Source organism: Protopterus annectens, chromosome 4.part0 (genome assembly GCF_019279795.1).
Source record: "Protopterus annectens isolate FY-2018-M chromosome 4.part0, PAN1.0, whole genome shotgun sequence".
In the NCBI taxonomy this organism is placed as follows: Eukaryota; Metazoa; Chordata; order Ceratodontiformes; family Protopteridae; genus Protopterus; species Protopterus annectens.
Window position 1 is genome coordinate 199,312,523 of NC_056733.1, and position 21,400 is coordinate 199,333,922.

Consider the following 21,400-nt stretch of genomic DNA (forward strand, 5'->3'; position numbering starts at 1 on the left):
TCCAGCATTACCCACACCCAGGCGTGGGTTATTGCTATATTAACCAATCAGAGACTTGACATTCACAATTAGGCTTGCATATACACATTAGATGTAATGTAATCTGATCTGCATGCATAGAATGCATGACGTCATGAGCTAAGTAAAAAAGCTTCACTTCTTAGATTTCAAATTGTCATTTTCCCACACAGCACACTACACAGTACAGTTTCCTGACCTCACTTTAACTGTGTCACAAGTCTGCTTATTTACAGTAACAAATGCGAAGTTTAACTGTCAGATACTTCCAAACAATAAAATAACTTTCAATGCCAGTGAGAGAAAACAGTACTTTAACATTAAACTCTACAGGAAACATAACTTGCAACTATTTAAAAACCTTGTGCCATAAAACATACAAGTATGTAAATATCAGAGACCCAATTTATGTCAAAAGTCGGTACACACAGGTATCAATATATATTCTGAAACAATCAGAAGTTATAAATATTAAAAAAACTAGTTAATATATACTAAATCATAGATATACCCTGTTATCCCATGTATCCAAAACCGTTTTGGTAAATAATCTAAGCAGTGACTATGCCTGTGTAATAACTCAGAAGAACATTTAGCAAGGCAAAGGGCTATATATTATTTGAAATAAAGCATGTTATCTTAAGGTCATAAAAGCAAAGATAGCTTACTGTTCAGTTATATCATTCAATAAGCCAGTAATATTATACTAATATACTAAAAGCATAAACAGTTATTTAATTTTTATATGAACAAAAAAGTATAGAAATGAAAAAGTAAAAAGAGAAAGAAAAGCAATAAGAAAAACATTGCCATGACATACCTTATTGAAGATTTAGCAAGTACAAAACAAATTAAAGTCCAGTTGCAGTAGACGCTTTGAGAGATTTAGTGGGAACAGCAATCTTTAACTCAGTTTTTGTTTTTTCTTTTTAACATCAGTCCAAGAAGATTTATCAGTACCGCTCTTCAGAGATGCAGATGCCCATTCCATATGTTTAGGTAAGGAAATAATGTTATTGTTTTTAATAAAGACAGTGTCTTCCTCTAGGGTATTAAATGATCTAATTTCATTCTGATATAGAATTTTTATTCTGGCAGGAAAGACAAGCTGAGTTTTGATGTTATTTTGCTTTAACAGTTTTATTAATGGCCAAGCTTTTGTCCTCTGTTCCAAAACCCTGGTAGAACAGTCATTATCAAACCTAATTGGGTTTTTATTAAATTTTAATGGACTTTTCCTCCAGGCAGATTTTAGGACCAACTCCTTGTCCAAATAAGATAGAAACTTAATGACTATTGATCTGGGAGGAGTTGTGGAGGATGTTGACACTGGCTTTCCTAAAGCTCTATGAGCCCTTTCAATACCAAAGGACAGATCCTCCTTTAAATCTAAAATCTGTGGAATCCAGGTATTCAGGAAATAAATTATATATTCTCCTTCAGCTCTCTCAGGGATGCCAAAAATCCTTATATTTGACCTTCTCTCCCTGTTTTCAAGGTCATCCACTTTATTGAGAAGCCAAATGTTTTGTTTGATGAGAAAATCTTTCTGGCTTTCTTCTTCCTTCAGTCTTCCATCAAGATCATTCAGGTATACTTCTAAGTGTGTTATTCTGGATTGATGCTGCTGTATATGTTCCTTGAGAGAATCTGTTTGTTTCTGACAATTTTCCTTGAGGTTTTGTAAATTCTCCTTAAAATCATCAATTAGCAGATGTCACAAGCTGCATTTCTTTTTTTAAAGCCATATCAGAATGAGAAGTCTTCGAAGTGGTCATCTCCACAAATTATATATTCTCCTTTATAATTTGACAGGAAGAAACTTTCCTAAGTTCACCAAAGTTACTAATAATATAGTTTATACTTTCGTCTATCAATTCTAAGTATTTTTACTAAAATAAAATAAGTTATTTCCTGTTTTTATATTAGTTTCATGGAGCTCTGAAAACTGCTGCTATCAGTTGGCCATCTTGGCTCCGCCCCCCCCCCAGTAGAACAACTCTTACTGACTGGAATTGCAAACCCTAGTTTAGACTTGCATGCACGAAAGACTAGTATCAAACCTTTACTTAGGTAAGCTACTTTGCCTGCAAACAAGAAAAAAATGTTTCCTTCTGTGTTGGCTTGTTTAAAATGTTCTAGAAAAGGATGTATAGCAAAGAATGGAATGAATTAAATTATGTATGTGAAAATGTTGGTGATAGTCAGCAAACTGTACAAAAAAACTTCTATAGAGCGTGATAATGCTGGATTTTTTTAATTTTTAAAATTGCAAAATCTGCTTTTGTCATTGTACTATTACTAAACTTATTGAATGTAATATTGTGCCAGAGGGAAAATAAAGGCAGGCATTGTTGGATTCAAAGGGCATGATTACACTATTTAAAACACAATATGTTTGTAAGCATCAAATAGTGAATAAGTAGAAAATTGAAGTGCTAACTTGTCAAGAATTTCCTCAATTTAAATAGCTATGGAAGTTACAGGGGAGCATAGGAACACATGAACAGTACTAAGCAAGTAATCACAGGAATCATAAGATGCCTAGTCATGCATACCTTTAAGTAGGCATATTGAAAAGTTCTTGTCACCATTTAAAAGCACCTAATTGTACTTACCAAATCAAGCAGGAGTGTGCATGAGAAGTTTGTGTCTACCCATCCAATCATCAAGACTAGCCTTAAAGGTAGACATAATAGTGCTCTCCTTATTATTCCATAGGTGAACCCCTCCAAAGAGTCTTGTCTATTTCTTAATACAGATTTAGGTCTCTGGTATGAATGTTTGTAGAACCACTGGTTTTGTGAAGCAATAGTCAAATAGGATTGGGTCTTTCATATCTACAAAAGTGAGACATAGTTCACCTTGGAACAGCCAGTGGTCTACTGAGTACAAGGAGAGTTGTGCTAATCTGTTGCAATAGTTGAAAGATTTATGGTGTTTAACTTTCTTGGATAAAAATCAGTGACACTTTTTCTGTTGAGTGATATGCTTGGATTTGTACATAGCAAAGGGGTCACTGTATTCAGTGATGGGCCTGATAAGTGAAGAGTACAGTGGCTAGATGATTTTTTTTTGGTCTTGAAGATATTCCCTTGGAAATTAACTGGGTTAGACAGAAGGATTTCCTGACTATGGTGGAAACATGATTGAATGAGAGAGCATTATCTACATATGTATCCAGGTATCTTATGACCATATCTGTCTGAAGATGAGTGCAACTTGTAAAGTATGAGGTGGGAGCAGCTTTTCTTGATGAATTCTACCATGCTACACTTTTTTGCATTCCGTTTGACTTCATTTTCAGTACACCAGATATGTGTATATTTGAGCCCTTGTTTCAGATGTTTAGTAACAGATAGTAGATGATAATCTTAAATTTAACTTGCATATCTACAATTGCATACAACCTGACCCAAAAATAGGGATGATTTACAGAGCCAAAACATTTCCCACCAAAACAATTAAAACTACATTTGCCACTACTTACCACCTCCTGACACAGTATATTTTATGGTGCTGCCATCCTTACTACCTCTAAGCATCACAAAATCAAAACTTGAACAATGCTATAACATAGTGGCTAAATTTACAGCAATTACCCCTTTCGGAACCCACCATTGTATAGCACTAGAAAGCCTAAATTGATTAGAACTACCTCATCAACTAACACATACACACCTTCCTACAACATATAAAATTATTCAGCATCCAGCTGCTTGTCCAGCACTAAATACCATTCTATACAACTATGTTCCCAATTGTTCTTTAGGATTCAGTGACCAAAAACTCCTCTCTGTCCACTAATTTAACAAGTTTGATGGGCATGGTCTGTATTCATACCATGTTGCAAAAGCCTGAAACTCTTTAACCATATCCATCAGGTTAATACTCTCTCTGGTCCTTTAAAACCATTCTGAAAAACTTCCTAGCCAGATTCTGTCTCTTTTCTTGCTCATCCTCAGGATAAACTGTATCCTAAATATGAACAAGTACCTATTCATACCATATACCTTTCTACTCGCCCTTCTTCGTTCACTTCCTTACTTCAATCAATTTATCTGTACTGACTCTCTTTCTAAATATGCCATAACCCTGTTTTTCTCTCACTTCATGTTGCAATTCCTGTTTGTACTAACTTACCTTAAATTTCTCTATAAACTGGTTAAATGTCTAAAAATATTAAACCATTGTCATATAAATTGTATCTATTCTTAACTAATGATTTCACATTACGTCTAAGTTGGTATAATTACTTAAACTTTAGATGTTTGTATTTATTTTTTGAAAATTGTAAAATTATTTTTCTTAAAATGTTTTGTAATACTTTGGAGCTTTTCTCCCTGGTACTCCACTGAAAATGGGCTCATACCCAGATGGAATTTCCTGTTAATCAAATGTCAGTAAACAAATAAATAAACAGTGAATGAACAGATAATAGTGGACATCTTGCAGTCATCAGCAAACCTGATCAACAATTCTTCTGGGTTATTGGCTTGGATATCTGCAAAATAAATGCCAATCAGAAGAGGGTCCAGCACTGAGTCCTGTGACATCCTACTAGTTAAAATTTTACATTCAGACAGGATACCAGCAACTCTCACAAGTTGGAACGTAATAGATATCCAGGTTGCAATCCAGCAGACAATGCATGGGGCTTACATTAAGTTTGTCTAATTTTTCAAACCAGCATGAGAGATACTGTCCAAAGCCTTGAACAGGTTAAGATAAGCAGCATAGATAGAAAGAACGTGGTTCACAGTTTCTGTCCCCTTTTCAAAGAAGTTAACTAGGTTCAGGAGACAAAAAAAAAACTACCACCAACTTCCCAGAGCATGTAGAGTCCAACAAAATAAAAGCAAATATTCCAAGAACACTGATGGACCCAAGGAAGGAATGACTCTCCAGGTTAAAAAACTTAATGCATTGTAGGTCATAAGCGCTTTTGCAGCTACTGCTGCTTCATCAAATAACAAACATATTGAACCAAAACTGGCTTTTAAGTAGAAATGTGAAATAGTGTTGAATCACATGATCACAAAATTTAAAGAAATACAGCTAAAATATATGTTATTTAAACAGCACATAAAAACATGTACATATAAATGCAACATAAAAACTGTATAAAAGTATATACAAAACTTCCTATAAGCAAGTAAAAACACTGCTTTAGCTAACAAGAAAGCAAACATATAATTGCAGATGCAAAGGCAAATACTCTCATAAGGAATTATTTTTGTGTAAAATGTAACATCATGGGTGCTGCTCTTATCTTTGTTTTAATGAGGCACTCAGGATCAGAAGTAATGTATGAACTCTTATACCCTTAATAAGGAGCTGAAGTAATTACTGACTGAACTGCATTGCTTTAGTAGTAATTCCTTGGCGATGATGCCTTAAAGCCTAACTTAAAAGCTTAAACGGTTTTCTTATATTCTCTGTCCTATTAATTACACCAACCGTGGGTAAATCCAGCATTACCCACACCCAGGCGTGGGTTATTGCTATATTAACCAATCAGAGACTTGACATTCACAATTAGGCTTGCATATACACATTAGATGTAATGTAATCTGATCTGCATGCATAGAATGCATGACGTCATGAGCTAAGTAAAAAAGCTTCACTTCTTAGATTTCAAATTGTCATTTTCCCACACAGCACACTACACAGTACAGTTTCCTGACCTCACTTTAACTGTGTCACAAGTCTGCTTATTTACAGTAACAAATGCAAGTTTAACTGTCAGATACTTCCAAACAATAAAATAACTTTCAATGCCAGTGAGAGAGAAAACAGTACTTTAACATTAAACTCTACAGGAAACATAACTTGCAACTATTTAAAAACCTTGTGCCATAAAACATACAAGTATGTAAATATCAGAGACCCAATTTATGTCAAAAGTCGGTACACACAGGTATCAATATATATTCTGAAACAATCAGAAGTTATAAATATTAAAAAAACTAGTTAATATATACTAAATCATAGATATACCCTGTTATCCCATGTATCCAAAACCGTTTTGGTAAATAATCTAAGCAGTGACTATGCCTGTGTAATAACTCAGAAGAACATTTAGCAAGGCAAAGGGCTATATATTATTTGAAATAAAGCATGTTATCTTAAGGTCATAAAAGCAAAGATAGCTTACTGTTCAGTTATATCATTCAATAAGCCAGTAATATTATACTAATATACTAAAAGCATAAACAGTTATTTAATTTTTATATGAACAAAAAAGTATAGAAATGAAAAAGTAAAAGAGAAAGAAAAGCAATAAGAAAAACATTGCCATGACATACCTTATTGAAGATTTAGCAAGTACAAAACAAATTAAAGTCCAGTTGCAGTAGACGCTTTGAGAGATTTAGTGGGAACAGCAATCTTTAACTCAGTTTTTTGTTTTTTCTTTTTAACATCAGTCCAAGAAGATTTATCAGTACCGCTCTTCAGAGATGCAGATGCCCATTCCATATGTTTAGGTAAGGAAATAATGTTATTGTTTTTAATAAAGACAGTGTCTTCCTCTAGGGTATTAAATGATCTAATTTCATTCTGATATAGAATTTTTATTCTGGCAGGAAAGACAAGCTGAGTTTTGATGTTATTTTGCTTTAACAGTTTTATTAATGGCCAAGCTTTTGTCCTCTGTTCCAAAACCCTGGTAGAACAGTCATTATCAAACCTAATTGGGTTTTATTAAATTTTAATGGACTTTTCCTCCAGGCAGATTTTAGGACCAACTCCTTGTCCAAATAAGATAGAAACTTAATGACTATTGATCTGGGAGGAGTTGTGGAGGATGTTGACACTGGCTTTCCTAAAGTTCTATGAGCCCTTTCAATACCAAAGGACAGATCCTCCTTTAAATCTAAAATCTGTGGAATCCAGGTATTCAGGAAATAAATTATATATTCTCCTTCAGCTCTCTCAGGGATGCCAAAAATCCTTATATTTGACCTTCTCTCCCTGTTTTCAAGGTCATCCACTTTATTGAGAAGCCAAATGTTTTGTTTGATGAGAAAATCTTTCTGGCTTTCTTCTTCCTTCAGTCTTCCATCAAGATCATTCAGGTATACTTCTAAGTGTGTTATTCTGGATTGATGCTGCTGTATATGTTCCTTGAGAGAATCTGTTTGTTTCTGACAATTTTCCTTGAGGTTTTGTAAATTCTCCTTAAAATCATCAATTAGCAGATGTCACAAGCTGCATTTCTTTTTTTAAAGCCATATCAGAATGAGAAGTCTTCGAAGTGGTCATCTCCACAAATTATATATTCTCCTTTATAATTTGACAGGAAGAAACTTTCCTAAGTTCACCAAAGTTACTAATAATATAGTTTATACTTTCGTCTATCAATTCTAAGTATTTTTACTAAAATAAAATAAGTTATTTCCTGTTTTTTATATTAGTTTCATGGAGCTCTGAAAACTGCTGCTATCAGTTGGCCATCTTGGCTCCGCCCCCCCCCCAGTAGAACAACTCTTACTGACTGGAATTGCAAACCCTAGTTTAGACTTGCATGCACGAAAGACTAGTATCAAACCTTTACTTAGGTAAGCTACTTTGCCTGCAAACAAGAAAAAAATGTTTCCTTCTGTGTTGGCTTGTTTAAAATGTTCTAGAAAAGGATGTATAGCAAAGAATGGAATGAATTAAATTATGTATGTGAAAATGTTGGTGATAGTCAGCAAACTGTACAAAAAAACTTCTATAGAGCGTGATAATGCTGGATTTTTTTAATTTTTAAAATTGCAAAATCTGCTTTTTGTCATTGTACTATTACTAAACTTATTGAATGTAATATTGTGCCAGAGGGAAAATAAAGGCAGGCATTGTTGGATTCAAAGGGCATGATTACACTATTTAAAACACAATATGTTTGTAAGCATCAAATAGTGAATAAGTAGAAAATTGAAGTGCTAACTTGTCAAGAATTTCCTCAATTTAAATAGCTATGGAAGTTACAGGGGAGCATAGGAACACATGAACAGTACTAAGCAAGTAATCACAGGAATCATAAGATGCCTAGTCATGCATACCTTTAAGTAGGCATATTGAAAAGTTCTTGTCACCATTTAAAAGCACCTAATTGTACTTACCAAATCAAGCAGGAGTGTGCATGAGAAGTTTGTGTCTACCCATCCAATCATCAAGACTAGCCTTAAAGGTAGACATAATAGTGCTCTCCTTATTATTCCATAGGTGAACCCCTCCAAAGAGTCTTGTCTATTTCTTAATACAGATTTAGGTCTCTGGTATGAATGTTTGTAGAACCACTGGTTTTGTGAAGCAATAGTCAAATAGGATTGGGTCTTTCATATCTACAAAAGTGAGACATAGTTCACCTTGGAACAGCCAGTGGTCTACTGAGTACAAGGAGAGTTGTGCTAATCTGTTGCAATAGTTGAAAGATTTATGGTGTTTAACTTTCTTGGATAAAATCAGTGACACTTTTTCTGTTGAGTGATATGCTTGGATTTGTACATAGCAAAGGGGTCACTGTATTCAGTGATGGGCCTGATAAGTGAAGAGTACAGTGGCTAGATGATTTTTTTTTGGTCTTGAAGATATTCCCTTGGAAATTAACTGGGTTAGACAGAAGGATTTCCTGACTATGGTGGAAACATGATTGAATGAGAGAGCATTATCTACATATGTATCCAGGTATCTTATGACCATATCTGTCTGAAGATGAGTGCAACTTGTAAAGTATGAGGTGGGAGCAGCTTTTCTTGATGAATTCTACCATGCTACACTTTTTTGCATTCCGTTTGACTTCATTTTCAGTACACCAGATATGTGTATATTTGAGCCCTTGTTTCAGATGTTTAGTAACAGATAGTAGATGATAATCTTAAATTTAACTTGCATATCTACAATTGCATACAACCTGACCCAAAAATAGGGATGATTTACAGAGCCAAAACATTTCCCACCAAAACAATTAAAACTACATTTGCCACTACTTACCACCTCCTGACACAGTATATTTTATGGTGCTGCCATCCTTACTACCTCTAAGCATCACAAAAATCAAAACTTGAACAATGCTATAACATAGTGGCTAAATTTACAGCAATTACCCCTTTCGGAACCCACCATTGTATAGCACTAGAAAGCCTAAATTGATTAGAACTACCTCATCAACTAACACATACACACCTTCCTACAACATATAAAATTATTCAGCATCCAGCTGCTTGTCCAGCACTAAATACCATTCTATACAACTATGTTCCCAATTGTTCTTTAGGATTCAGTGACCAAAAACTCCTCTCTGTCCACTAATTTAACAAGTTTGATGGGCATGGTCTGTATTCATACCATGTTGCAAAAGCCTGAAACTCTTTAACCATATCCATCAGGTTAATACTCTCTCTGGTCCTTTAAAACCATTCTGAAAAACTTCCTAGCCAGATTCTGTCTCTTTTCTTGCTCATCCTCAGGATAAACTGTATCCTAAATATGAACAAGTACCTATTCATACCATATACCTTTCTACTAAGCCCTTCTTCGTTCACTTCCTTACTTCAATCAATTTATCTGTACTGACTCTCTTTCTAAATATGCCATAACCCTGTTTTTCTCTCACTTCATGTTGCAATTCCTGTTTGTACTAACTTACCTTAAATTTCTCTATAAACTGGTTAAATGTCTAAAAATATTAAACCATTGTCATATAAATTGTATCTATTCTTAACTAATGATTTCACATTATGTCTAAGTTGGTATAATTACTTAAACTTTAGATGTTTGTATTTATTTTTTGAAAATTGTAAAATTATTGTTCTTAAAATACTTTTGTAATACTTTGGAGCTTTTCTCCCTGGTCTCCACTGAAAATGGGCATCTACCCAGTTGGACTTTCCTGGTAATCAAATGTCAGTAAACAAATAAATAAACAGTGAATGAACAGATAATAGTGGACATCTTGCAGTCATCAGCAAACCTGATCAACAATTCTTCTGGGTTATTGGCTTGGATATCTGCAAAATAAATGCCAATCAGAAGAGGGTCCAGCACTGAGTCCTGTGACATCCTACTAGTTAAAATTTTACATTCAGACAGGATACCAGCAACTCTCACAAGTTGGAGCGTAATAGATATCCAGGTTGCAATCCAGCAGACAATGCATGGGGCTTACATTAAGTTTGTCTAATTTTTCAAACCAGCATGAGAGATACTGTCCAAAGCCTTGAACAGGTTAAGATAAGCAGCATAGATAGAAAGAACGTGGTTCACAGTTTCTGTCCCCTTTTCAAAGAAGTTAACTAGGTTCAGGAGACAAAAAAAAAACTACCACCAACTTCCCAGAGCATGTAGAGTCCAACAAAAATAAAAGCAAATATTCCAAGAACACTGATGGACCCAAGGAAGGAATGACTCTCCAGGTTAAAAACTTAATGCATTGTAGGTCATAAGCGCTTTTGCAGCTACTGCTGCTTCATCAAATAACAAACATATTGAACCAAAACTGGCTTTTAAGTAGAAATGTGAAATAGTGTTGAATCACATGATCACAAAATTTAAAGAAATACAGCTAAAATATATGTTATTTAAACAGCACATAAAAACATGTACATATAAATGCAACATAAAAACTGTATAAAAGTATATACAAAACTTCCTATAAGCAAGTAAAAACACTGCTTTAGCTAACAAGAAAGCAAACATATAATTGCAGATGCAAAGGCAAATACTCTCATAAGGAATTATTTTTGTGTAAAATGTAACATCATGGGTGCTGCTCTTATCTTTGTTTTTAATGAGGCACTCAGGATCAGAAGTAATGTATGAACTCTTATACCCTTAATAAGGAGCTGAAGTAATTACTGACTGAACTGCATTGCTTTAGTAGTAATTCCTTGGCGATGATGCCTTAAAGCCTAACTTAAAAGCTTAAACGGTTTTCTTATATTCTCTGTCCTATTAATTACACCAACCGTGGGTAAATCCAGCATTACCCACACCCAGGCGTGGGTTATTGCTATATTAACCAATCAGAGACTTGACATTCACAATTAGGCTTGCATATACACATTAGATGTAATGTAATCTGATCTGCATGCATAGAATGCATGACGTCATGAGCTAAGTAAAAAAGCTTCACTTCTTAGATTTCAAATTGTCATTTTCCCACACAGCACACTACACAGTACAGTTTCCTGACCTCACTTTAACTGTGTCACAAGTCTGCTTATTTACAGTAACAAATGCGAAGTTTAACTGTCAGATACTTCCAAACAATAAAATAACTTTCAATGCCAGTGAGAGAGAAAACAGTACTTTAACATTAAACTCTACAGGAAACATAACTTGCAACTATTTAAAAACCTTGTGCCATAAAACATACAAGTATGTAAATATCAGAGACCCAATTTATGTCAAAAGTCGGTACACACAGGTATCAATATATATTCTGAAACAATCAGAAGTTATAAATATTAAAAAAACTAGTTAATATATACTAAATCATAGATATACCCTGTTATCCCATGTATCCAAAACCGTTTTGATAAATAATCTAAGCAGTGACTATGCCTGTGTAATAACTCAGAAGAACATTTAGCAAGGCAAAGGGCTATATATTATTTGAAATAAAGCATGTTATCTTAAGGTCATAAAAGCAAAGATAGCTTACTGTTCAGTTATATCATTCAATAAGCCAGTAATATTATACTAATATACTAAAAGCATAAACAGTTATTTAATTTTTATATGAACAAAAAAGTATAGAAATGAAAAAGTAAAAAGAGAAAGAAAAGCAATAAGAAAAACATTGCCATGACATACCTTATTGAAGATTTAGCAAGTACAAAACAAATTAAAGTCCAGTTGCAGTAGACGCTTTGAGAGATTTAGTGGGAACAGCAATCTTTAACTCAGTTTTTTGTTTTTTTTCTTTTTAACATCAGTCCAAGAAGATTTATCAGTACCGCTCTTCAGAGATGCAGATGCCCATTCCATATCTTTAGGTAAGGAAATAATGTTATTGTTTTTAATAAAGGCAGTGTCTTCCTCTAGGGTATTAAATGATCTAATTTCATTCTGATATAGAATTTTTATTCTGGCAGGAAAGACAAGCTGAGTTTTGATGTTATTTTGCTTTAACAGTTTTATTAATGGCCAAGCTTTTGTCCTCTGTTCCAAAACCCTGGTAGAACAGTCATTATCAAACCTAATTGGGTTTTTATTAAATTTTAATGGACTTTTCCTCCAGGCAGATTTTAGGACCAACTCCTTGTCCAAATAAGATAGAAACTTAATGACTATTGATCTGGGAGGAGTTGAGGAGGATGTTGACACTGGCTTTCCTAAAGCTCTATGAGCCCTTTCAATACCAAAGGACAGATCCTCCTTTAAATCTAAAATCTGTGGAATCCAGATATTCAGGAAAGAAATTATATATTCTCCTTCAGCTCTCTCAGGGATGCCAAAAATCCTTATATTTGACCTTCTCTCCCTGTTTTCAAGGTCATCCACTTTATTGAGAAGCCAAATGTTTTGTTTGATGAGAAAATCTTTCTGGCTTTCTTCTTCCTTCAGTCTTCCATCAAGATCATTCAGGGATACTTCTAAGTGTGTTATTCTGGATTGATGCTGCTGTATATGTTCATTGAGAGAATCTGTTTGTTTCTGACAATTTTCCTTGAGGTTTTGTAAATTCTCCTTAAAATCATCAATTAGCAGATGTCACAAGCTGCATTTCTTTTTTTAAAGCCATATCAGAATGAGAAGTCTTCAAAGTGGTCATCTCCACAAATTATATATTCTCCTTTATAATTTGACAGGAAGAAACTTTCCTAAGTTCACCAAAGTTACTAATAATATAGTTTATACTTTCGTCTATCAATTCTAAGTATTTTTGCTAAAATAAAATAAGTTATTTCCTGTTTTTTATATTAGTTTCATGGAGCTCTGAAAACTGCTGCTATCAGTTGGCCATCTTGGCTCCGCCCCCAGTAGAACAACTCTTACTGACTGGAATTGCAAACCCTAGTTTAGACTTGCATGCACGAAAGACTAGTATCAAACCTTTACTTAGGTAAGCTACTTTGCCTGCAAACAAGAAAAAAATGTTTCCTTCTGTGTTGGCTTGTTTAAAATGTTCTAGAAAAGGATGTATAGCAAAGAATGGAATGAATTAAATTATGTATGTGAAAATGTTGGTGATAGTCAGCAAACTGTACAAAAAAACTTCTATAGAGCGTGATAATGCTGGATTTTTTTAATTTTTAAAATTGCAAAATCTGCTTTTTGTCATTGTACTATTACTAAACTTATTGAATGTAATATTGTGCCAGAGAGAAAATAAAGGCAGGCATTGTTGGATTCAAAGGGCATGATTACACTATTTAAAACACAATATGTTTGTAAGCATCAAATAGTGATTAAGTAGAAAATTGAAGTGCTAACTTGTCAAGAATTTCCTCAATTTAAATAGCTATGGAGGTTACAGGGGAGCATAGGAACACATGAACAGTACTAAGCAAGTAATCACAGGAATCATAAGATGCCTAGTCATGCATACCTTTAAGTAGGCATATTGAAAAGTTCTTGTCACCATTTAAAAGCACCTAATTGTACTTACCAAATCAAGCAGGAGTGTGCATGAGAAGTTTGTGTCTACCCATCCAATAATCAAGACTAGCCTTAAAGGTAGACATAATAGTGCTCTCCTTATTATTCCATAGGTGAACCCCTCCAAAGAGTCTTGTCTATTTCTTAATACAGATTTAGGTCTCTGGTATGAATGTTTGTAGAACCACTGGTTTTGTGAAGCAATAGTCAAATAGGATTGGGTCTTTCATATCTACAAAAGTGAGACATAGTTCACCTTGGAACAGCCAGTGGCCTACTGAGTACAAGGAGAGTTGCGCTAATCTGTTGCAATAGTTGAAAGATTTATGGTGTTTAACTTTCTTGGATAAAAATCAGTGACACTTTTTCTGTTGAGTGATATGCTTGGATTTGTACATAGCAAAGGGGTCACTGTATTCAGTGATGGGCCTGATAAGTGAAGAGTACAGTGGCTAGATGATTTTTTTTTGGTCTTGAAGATATTCCCTTGGAAATTAACTGGGTTAGACAGAAGGATTTCCTGACTATGGTGGAAACATGATTGAATGAGAGAGCATTATCTACATATGTATCCAGGTATCTTATGACCATATCTGTCTGAAGATGAGTGCAACTTGTAAAGTATGAGGTGGGAGCAGCTTTTCTTGATGAATTCTACCATGCTACACTTTTTTGCATTCCGTTTGACTTCATTTTCAGTACACCAGATATGTGTATATTTGAGCCCTTGTTTCAGATGTTTAGTAACAGATAGTAGATGATAATCTTAAATTTAACTTGCATATCTACAATTGCATACAACCTGACCCAAAAATAGGGATGATTTACAGAGCCAAAACATTTCCCACCAAAACAATTAAAACTACATTTGCCACTACTTACCACCTCCTGACGCAGTATATTTTATGGTGCTGCCATCCTTACTACCTCTAAGCATCACAAAAATCAAAACTTGAACAATGCTATAACATAGTGGCTAAATTTACAGCAATTACCCCTTTCGGAACCCACCATTGTATAGCACTAGAAAGCCTAAATTGATTAGAACTACCTCATCAACTAACACATACACACCTTCCTACAACATATAAAATTATTCAGCATCCAGCTGCTTGTCCAGCACTAAATATCATTCTATACAACTATGTTCCCAATTGTTCTTTAGGATTCAGTGACCAAAAACTCCTCTCTGTCCACTAATTTAACAAGTTTGATGGGCATGGTCTGTATTCATACCATGTTGCAAAAGCCTGAAACTCTTTAACCATATCCATCAGGTTAATACTCTCTCTGGTCCTTTAAAACCATTCTGAAAAACTTCCTAGCCAGATTCTGTCTCTTTTCTTGCTCATCCTCAGGATAAACTGTATCCTAAATATGAACAAGTACCTATTCATACCATATACATTTCTACTCGCCCTTCTTCATTCACTTCCTTACTTCAATCAATTTATCTGTACTGACTCTCTTTCTAAATATGCCATAACCCTGTTTTTCTCTCACTTCATGTTGCAATTCCTGTTTGTACTAACTTACCTTAAATTTCCCTATAAACTGGTTAAAATGTCTAAAAATATTAAACCATTGTCATATAAATTGTATCTATTCTTAACTAATGATTTCACATTACGTCTAATTTGGTATAATTACTTAAACTTTAGATGTTTGTATTTATTTTTTGAAAATTGTAAAATTATTGTTCTTAAAATACTTTTGTAATACTTTGGAGCTTTTCTCCCCTGGTCTCCACTGAAAATGGGCATCTACCCAGTTGGACTTTCCTGGTAATCAAATGTCAGTAAACAAATAAACAGTGAATGAACAGATAATAGTGGACATCTTGCAGTCATCAGCAAACCTGATCAACAATTCTTCTGGGTTATTGGCTTGGATACCTGCAAAATAAATGCCAATCAGAAGAGGGTCCAGCACTGAGTCCTGTGACATCCTACTAGTTAAAATTTTACATTCAGACAGGATACCAGCAACTCTCACAAGTTGGAATGTAATAGATATCCAGGTTGCAATCCAGCAGACAATGCATGGGGCTTACATTAAGTTTGTCTAATTTTTCAAACCAGCATGAGAGATACTGTCCAAAGCCTTGATCAGGTTAAGATAAGCAGCATAGATAGAAAGAACGTGGTTCACAGTTTCTGTCCCCTTTTCAAAGAAGTTAACTAGGTTCAGGAGACAAAAAAAAAACTACCACCAACTTCCCAGAGCATGCAGAGTCCAACAAAAATAAAAGCAAATATTCCAAGAACACTGATGGACCCAAGGAAGGCATGACTCTCCAGGTTAAAAACTTAATGCATTGTAGGTCATAAGCGCTTTTGCAGCTACTGCTGCTTCATCAGATAACAAACATATTGAACCAAAACTGGCTTTTAAGTAGAAATGTGAAATAGTGTTGAATCACATGATCACAAAATTTAAAGAAATACAGCTAAAATATATGTTATTTAAACAGCACATAAAAACATGTACATATAAATGCAACATAAAAACTGTATAAAAGTATATACAAAACTTCCTATAAGCAAGTAAAAACACTGCTTTAGCTAACAAGAAAGCAAACATATATTGCAGATGCAAAGGCAAATACTCTCATAAGGAATTATTTTTTGTGTAAAATGTAACATCATGGGTGCTGCTCTTATCTTTGTTTTTAATGAGGCACTCAGGATCAGAAGTAATGTATGAACTCTTATACCCTTAATAAGGAGCTGAAGTAATTACTGACTGAACTGCATTGCTTTAGTAGTAATTCCTTGGCGATGATGCCTTTAAGCCTAACTTAAAAGCTTAAACGGTTTTCTTATATTCTCTGTCCTATTAATTACACCAAACCTAAAGTGAATGTACTGTCTTAGCTATGGGAAAGTCCTTGAATTATTATTTTGTATTAATGACTCCTGGTTTTAATAGAGTTTTACCAAATATTTCTTTGTTTCTTTAAGTGTCTGTGGTATCCATTACACCATGCCTCTTAAATGGCCCTGGTTTTGTGGAATGTCACCAGTTTTACCTGTTAATTTTGACTTGTCCCTTGCAAAAGTTGTTTTTTTTTTGGTAAATCAGTGAGGATTACATTCTGTAAATAATGCCATACAGTAGAGTTTCTCACTTCTTATTTTACAGAAATTGTAAGTTGATGCAAAAACTATTGTTCTGTTAACTTTTTAACTGAATTAGTAATAATTTAAAACTGTCTGGTTTTGAGCCTTTGTCTCCCTGTTATTCATAGGTTTGTCTAGAAGTTTTACCAAAGACTTTGATAGGTATGCTTTTTTCTAGGCTTGAGTAAAGCATATTTTAGTGGGCTGAGGGGTGCTGTAGCTCAAGTGAATGGGTAGAAGATAGGATTGTGTGGCATGTAGTTCTGCTCTTTCAGTATCATACAACAAAGGACTGTAAACAGCTGAGAACAATGCTCTGCTGTGTTGACTACCTTTTTCTGCTACTTAGTAGTCTGGTGAAAGTGATACTGGCAAGCATGGAAATAATTTCACAATTAGGACTTGTAAATATCGGTTATATCATGAGCTAGCATTTAACAGCTTTTGGGTTGTTGCTTCAGCAACAGCTGATATTTATAATGTTAAAAGCAGACACTACACAATTTTATTGTATGTAGTGCTGTAAGTTCAGATTCTGAATTCCAAGCTGTGTAGGAAAGCTGTGCTAGTCTGTAAAGGGCATGGCATTTGCATAAAGTGCAAAACAATCATTAGCTTAGAATGACTACATTTGACAAAGATCTCCATTGTCCATGTGGCCACTGAATCCTTTCATCATATCATAAGCCCTGCAAGAATTCTGAGAAACTGGTAGTAGATGTGCCTTAAATCTGTATGTCATTTTATAATACGCAGGTGAGAATGTCTGGAAAGATACAATAATACAAACTAATAAAACAGGACTAAGTCCTATTTAAAGCAACATTAGCTCCTAATCTATATTTCAGAGCTGCCTCTGGTAATTATAAAAATCTAATTCTATCAATATCCTGTGCTTGCAGAATAATAACATTCAGAAGTGTCATGTTGGGCACATTTAATAAGGTTATGTTTGCAGCCAAAGCCAATCCAGAACTAATTTCACACTCAGATGTTTCCTAGTGTGATTTAAAATCAATAATGATTTAAGCGACTTTGCTTTAGCCAGAGGCTGAGTTTATATTAATTCATTCAAAATCTGGTCCAGTGAAGGAAAAGACAGAGTAAGAGAAAGAGAGAGAGGGAGAGAGCAAGGCAAGCGTATGGAAGCAGACAGGGAAGGAAGAACAAGTGTGGGCAAAAAAGAAAACAGCACGTGGTGGCATGTATGCAAGATGTGCTTGGAAACTTGGCAGAGGAACGGATAAATACTCAAGACTGGTAGTGCATAAAAATAAATATACAGCAGTTGAATTTCAAGCTTGTGTCTCAGCACCAAGGATAGCTGTCAGCTTCAGTAGTAATCCTAGAGACATTATTTCATTAAAGATAAGATATGAAGCACCAGCATACATAGCATTCTTACTTTTCAAAAACACTTTATCCAAAATATGTTAACTTGGCAGTTATGTAACTGAATGAAACTCCCTTGTTCATTGAAGGTTTGGTGTTTGCCTGCATGTTATTTTTTTGTGGTTTTGAAATGGATGTCTTACATACCACATTTGTTTTTCATAACCATTTACCAGCTAGGCTGATAAGGGCATGAAATATGTAGAGGGAATCATTAATAAAAAAATGTGTATTTATGAAGAGCAGGGATGGCTCAGCCCTCTGCAGACTGATTAAACAAGATAACGTAGGAGAAGAAAATATTTTTAGATTTCTAAGTGATGCCTGAAAGAGAAATAAACTAACACATGCAACAGTCATGAGTGAATGAAAATGAATCCGGCAAGATACCATTCAGTTTTTACAGCATATATTATTAATCAAGCTTAGACTTGCCCCATCACCTGTTTTACAAAATGGGAATATTCTCTTTTTGTTCTTTACTTACTTCTCGCACAGTGTTAACATACATGAATGACTCCGGCCACCCATATTAATGTTAACATCTCTGTACTGTAGCTTCTTGCACTACGTAATGTTCCAGGGATAGTATTTTTTTCTGTGTGTTCCCTCATGAGTCGAGTTGTCTGACTCAGGATGTTTATTATGAAGTACTCTGATGCCTGTCACTATGACATCTCAAGGATTTCTTGCTTTCTGTATTGACAAAGTATAGGTGTTGCTGTAATAGTGGGCCTTGTGATCTTTACCTAAATAAGATGTGACAGTCCCAGTTCTAGTATGTGAGAACTTTATACATGGTGAAAGGAGTGTTTTTTACCATTTTATGAGCAGCACAGTAACTGAGTATGCAAGGTTTCTGACAAAAAGTTTCAGGGTCTGGTATTCAGTCTTGATCTCTTGTTTACTGCATATATGAAGTTTGAAAGGTCACTGTGTAGCTTTGTTTTTTCAGGTACTACAGCTTCTCCTCAACAAAATATACTGGATGAAATAACTACTCTGTGTTCTTCAGACATATACTACATTTATCCCTTCCCTTGTAGCCAATGTCATGGCTGAAAAGAGTTCATAGTAGGACTGTTCACATACCTTATTAACAAATAAATTCATTATGTGTATTAGTGTCCACACAATTATTACTCTTTGATGACCTCAAAATACTTTTTTCAGTCTGTGTCGCCACTGCCTGTTTATCATCAGCATCCTCTTCAGTCAAGCCACCCATTCTTTCCACATCAATGAGGTGAGGGTCAGTTGGGAGGGGCCATCATTCAAACAGTAATCATAGGTGGTTTGACAATGCTCTTGCTTTCGTCCCAAGCTCTACCTGCATATACCTGGTGAAGTGCTGGTGAGGGGATGTGTAATGAGCTGTTTGCATAAGATATCACCTGACTTCCACTAGGGCTATTCACTTCAAGCAGCTGTGCTGCTCCTCACGTGGCATGAGCAGTGGTTTTCTCATTCTCTGTCAGGGAAATTTCACCTACTCAATCCACCTCAGTCTATCACGCTATTCTGACAGTGACTGTAGGGCTGTTTTTATTATTTCAGAGGGTGCACTATGAAGTGGTGAATGTGATGAACAGTGCTAATGCTGCTTTAACATTTCAGAAGAATGGAGCGCATGATGGCAAGACAAACAAAGTGCATTGTGTCTGCACCCCTGATTTTCTTCAAGTATTTATTTACCAGAACAGTGTACTATCAAGGTAAGCAATAGGAAGAAGGTATACTGAAAATGTGTGAATATATACATGTCATGAAAATGTTAGAAAAGTGCTGCAGAATGTAAAATGAACAGAATAAAATGAAAGACCAGACAACAAGTGGGGATTAAACCCATCAACCACTGTACCCATCACTGTATGAGATAACTGAGTTAAGGAGTCTTGCTCATGCGCTTATCATGTTAACCACATTTTATATTTGCATAGCACATTATTAGCACATAATAATGACATTTGCCATCATTATAAAAGATAGATCGACAGAGATTTGAATGCCTGCCTGCTTAAACAACATTATCTTGAACTATACTAATTATGGGCAATGTAGAAGAAGTTATACAACAGTTGTCAGAAAGCACACATTTGAATGAATTGTTACAACTGTCTAAGTCTGCAAGATGAGCATTAAGCAGACACCAGCAATCAGTGGATCACAACCCTCCACATTCCTTACTGACAAGTTAAATATCACATCAGAAATACATTGAGCCATGGAAGTTGTTACAGTTAAGCTAATAATGTCAACTTATAATGCTATTGATTTCTGTTGCGCATTGAAGGTAAGCTGAATTGTGCACAGTCAGAAAATCATTAACATGACCAAAGGATATTTCTCAGTTTTTGCCATAAGGCAAGAACTGACATTTATAATTTCCTACCAGTGCATAGTGATGTGGATCTATGCTAACCATCTTGCAATGTTAATTACAGAAAGAGCAAATTGATTATGCTCCAGAACCCTTCATCCATGTGCATGATGTGATAAATATGTTTTTAAGATGAAATGTCATTATAGGGCATGATATATATGTTTCTAATACTGATGCAATATACATAGTAGTAGAATTGGAACTATGCTTGATTAAGTGATTTGCTCCAGATCAATGCAGTGTCATCACACACAGAAGAACATATAATGCATGTGTCTGACACTTCACAGTTGAAGAGAATGTTCCAAAGGGAAAACAACAAGGTGGTGAAATAGGGATCCAGCGGGATGGAGCTAAGTGTCAAGGACATACTTAACACAATGGAGTATAACCCATGCCTGTTACACAATGGAGTATAACCCATGCCTGTTACAATTCCAGTTCCAGTTCCATATCATTGCATTATCCAGGCTTGCATTTAGGGCTCCTGTATGTGATCATAAACTAGAAATATCAGATAAATGTATATCATTTACAGACTGATATCCTCAACTTTTTTCCAGATTATTTAAAATTTTAATTTCTTGATAACAGTCTCCAGATGTTAAATATTTACCTGTAGAATGTTAGACTTTTGCAGACTGAGAAGAAAAATGTAAAACAGTATCGCACCCTCAGTGGATTAGAACTTTGCTCCAAGTACACTGGAATGGACTCCTCACATCAGTGGTACACTGAGCCATGGAAGCAGTTGCAGATAAAAGCATCACCTGTTATACTTACAGTAAGGAGGTGGTAACTTGTTTCAAATCTCTCAGTCCCATCGGTCAAGGAGTTCAGGCTTTCTGCAGCTTATGTCATTATAGTGATGATGTCGATATTTCCCCCCATTTGT